Consider the following 4,221-nt stretch of genomic DNA (forward strand, 5'->3'; position numbering starts at 1 on the left):
TGATTCATGAGGACTGCCTCTGTCAGCATTTGACAAGCAGCCACTCAGAAAAGCAGATCTCGGCGGGCCCTCAATTGAAACCGCCTCCTGCCCATTCGCCGGCGTTCCGCCCGGAGTTGCTCTTTAAACGACGCTCTCTCTTTAAAAAATAAAGAACAAATGCTTAAAACAAACCGGGCTCTAAATTTTGATTTGTGCAACTCCCCTCCCTAGTTGTTGTTTTTTTGTCCTGAAGTTACAGGCATCTGTGTTGTGTTGTCTGCTTTGGCCCAAGCTAAGTTAGGGAAAGCTGGGAGTTTTAGCATCCTTGTGTATGGCAAAAAGGAGAGTTTCTGGGGTGGGAGAACGGAGGGCAAAACAGCAGTCTGCCCTCTAGTTTCGTCAACAGAATCTGATCCTTATGGCAGCTGCCTGGATGATCATACTCCCCTTGTGACCAGCTTGGTTGCAATTGCTGGCCATGACAACTGGAAGCTATGAAAATGCATTCCAATATATTCAGTATACATATATCCTAAGTATTTGCATACAGAATGGGAAAATAATGAGATCTAGTGCTGACATTTCCTAAGTCTTAAAGTCTAATAGTCTAATGCATGGCTACTTAGAAGTAATCACATGAAATATAAAATTGCACTCCTTCATTCCTCAATTTATGACCAGTTCTCAGCTCCTCTGGTGGTCTGCAGGGAGGCGAGGATGTGGGGAGTGCTTCAAAGAGCAGATAGCAGGTTGGGATGTTGGGAGAAAACTCAAAGGCTGCTCCACATACAACTCAATGTAACATGGTTTAGAGGCAATTGGGAGTGTTATGCTGCAAAATGACAGGGTTAGGGTGTATGAGATGCATATTTCAGGGTGCAAACTCAGCCTATTCTACCTCCCAGGGTTTATGCCTTTTTGTTGTATCATTGTAGTTGCAGGATTTTTCTTCTTGGTTTTTGGTGTCTGTAAAAGCTTGCAGATAAACATTCAGAAGTGCCCATGAGGTTACGTTATGTATGTCTTTGCATTTTGTTTGTCTGTGCATGCTTAAGTAGAAGAGAGATGAAAAGTGAAACCTAATAGTGGTTTTAACTCCAACTATGAAAGCTGCAAAACTGTTTTCATATCCCCATTTCCTGTGTAAATCCAAGTCACAGAAGATACACTGTGGACACTTATGAGAACTACAAAGCTGAGAGCTAATGTGCTCTGTGGGATTTCTTTCCTATTGTAACATGAAGATTACATAAGCATGTCCCCCAAATGACATGGCTGCCAATGCAAAACAAGTCACTAGTAGGTGCGATTCCAGGAGGCACTGTTTCTCTGAGACCTCCATTCATTTCAGTATTTGGTAGATGACTCCTTACGTTTCAGCTTCCCATTCTTGAACGAGATCTTACATGTAGACCAGAAGGGGCTGTTCTAATAACTACAGTTAGTTTACTGCAATGCCATTAGCTGACGACAGGAGAAAAGTAACACACAAGCAAGAATCATTATAAAATTACACATTTATTATTTGTTTGTTATTTCATTTACTATATTTATTAGTTGCACTATAATGCCCCAAACCACAGAAATTCAGCAAAAACTGAACAGCACACTATACAACTCAGCCATAAATAATAATGCAGATATTAAAACAAATTCAGCCATAATCATAAAATCAAAACAAGGGAGAGACACAAAATAGCTTATGGAGCTAAAATATATCATGATGACACCATTGTACATAGAAGCGCAGGAAGCTGCTCCTGAGTATTGCCCACACTGACTGGCAGCAGTTCTTTAGGATCTCTCCCAGCCCTACCTGGAGAAGCTGGAGATTGAGCCCTGGGACCTTTACATGCAAAGTAGGAACCTGGTGGGTCCACAACCGGGAGGCAACTGCTGAAAAGACTTCTTCTATCAATGGAAATGATAAGGTATTGGTGTGATGTGCTTGTACAGTGGTACCTCAGGTTACATATGCTTCAGGTTACATACGCTTCAGGTTACAGACTCCACTAACCCAGAAATAGTGCTTCAGGTTAAGAACTTTGATTCAGGATGAGAACAGAAATCGTGCTCCGGCGGCGCAGTAGCAGTGGGAGGCCCCATTAGCTAAAGTGGTGTTTCAGGTTAAGAACCGTTTCAGGTTAAGTACGGACCTCCAGAACGAATTAAGTACTTAACCTGAGGTACCACTGTAATGTCTAAGTTAGAATTATTAGCTTCATATTACGTTGCAGAACTGTCTTCAATGGCAGCCCATTTGGCACCACAGAAATTATTTGTGTTTGTAAGGACAATTATGGATCCAAGAGCACCCCTGGGTTATGAACTTGATCCTTGTTTAAGGGGAGTTCAATCCCCTCCAGAACAGGTTGAACAATGGAAATCGGAAAAGAGCCATCCACTAAAATGGTCTCTGTCTTTCCTGGACTGAGGCTCAATGGGCGGGCCTTTACTCAGTGCATTTCTCCAATGAAAATAGGGACATCCCATTCTTTAATGATAATTTTACTATTTCTTTCCCACACATCTTTCTGGGTTGCCCCAGCCACTCTGGGCAGCTTCCAACATATTAAAAAATCATAATAAAACATTAAACATTAAAAAAACCTTCCCTATACAGGATTGCCTTCAGACGGCTCCGGGGTTGAATAACTCCATACCCTCCAACACTTCTCCAATGAAAATAGGGACATCCTAAGCAAAAGTGGGATCTGGGATCAAATCGTGAAACTTGCCTAGAACAATGGGAGTTTCAAATGCTGGTGGCTACTTACACGCCATACATCTGAAGCACCAAAGGGGGGGGGAGGAATCATGGGAACTATAGTTTGCCCCCCACAGGGCTATAATTTCTAGCACCTTTCACACATTACAGTTCCCAGGATTATTGGAGGATGAGCGGAGGTAACTGTGCTTTATTTATTATTATTATTTATGCATTTTCCAGTTTCTATTTAGATATCATATTTTTTTTATCATACATTGTTTCTGTACAGACTTCCCAACCCATCACTCCATGGCATTCTAAGTATACCTTGTTTTGCTGCATATCCGTTAGTTTTCCCACCCTATTTTCCTCCCATCCATTTCCTTGTTTTGTCAGTTGTTGCTCAAAGTATTACCCCCCTACTTGTAGAAAAGATTTAGTGTTATATCTTTTTACGTATTCTCTGAAATATTCCCACTCGCCACTTTTTTGTTTCTCATCCTGAATCCTTATTTTGGCTGTCGTATTTGCTAGTTCTGCAAAGGGGGTAACTGTGCTTTAAATGTATGATGTGTATGCAGCAACAGACTCTGTTTAAACTGCTGCATTTGTTGCCCCTCTGATTTTTTAAATTTTTGTCTCTGTTGCATTTTTTATTCCTGTCAAGTCAGCCCAAAGAATATCTGGGCCTGCCCTGAAGGTGCTTTTACACCCCACACAACATTTCCTAAATTAATCATACCATCTTCACTCATACCCTCTGCATGGAAAGTGTAATGCTGGTGGTAAACAAAAAGGGTTTAAAGACTCTCTCAGTGCAAATCTTAAAAAATGTAGTATAAACACCGACAATTGGGAAACACTGGCCTGCAACCACTCCAGCTGGAGAACAGCCTATACCAAAGGTTCCATGGACTTTGAAGATGCTTGAACTCAGGACAAAAGGGATAAATGTGCTAAGAGGGAGGCACGCTTGGCAAATCCACACCGTGATCAACTCCTGCCTGGGAACCAATGTCCCCACTGTGGAAGGGCGTGTGGATCCAAAATTGGCCTCCACAGTCACTTACGGACTCACTGCTAAGACCATATTCAGGGAATCTCACTAGGCTACAAGTGATTGCCAAAGAAGAAGAAGAAGAACATTGTCCAGTAGATGTCGCCATAGTTTCTTTTTATGCACTGAAACATGGGGGAGGAGAATCCCTCATGTTTAGGGACTGTGTGCATTTGCAATAAATAGTTTTTATGCTGAACAGAAATTAACAAATGAATAGCATTTATTTCCTGAAAATTCTTTTTAAAGTTGCTGACCCTGGGAAAAATTGTGTAGCGATAGCACAATTGAGTTGATGCAGCAGGTCTCAGTGAAGTATCAGATGTTACCTAGCTGCAAAATAACAGGATGAGTCCATCTTCCCTATGCTTCTGCAACAACATGCCACCTTGGAAATCTGCAAGCTTATGAGTCCTTGATAAGACTAATTCAAATATATACTACAGTGTAGTAATTACACGGTTGGTCAGCA

This window comes from Podarcis muralis, chromosome 3 (assembly GCF_964188315.1).
Source record: "Podarcis muralis chromosome 3, rPodMur119.hap1.1, whole genome shotgun sequence".
Taxonomy (NCBI): Eukaryota; Metazoa; Chordata; class Lepidosauria; order Squamata; family Lacertidae; genus Podarcis; species Podarcis muralis.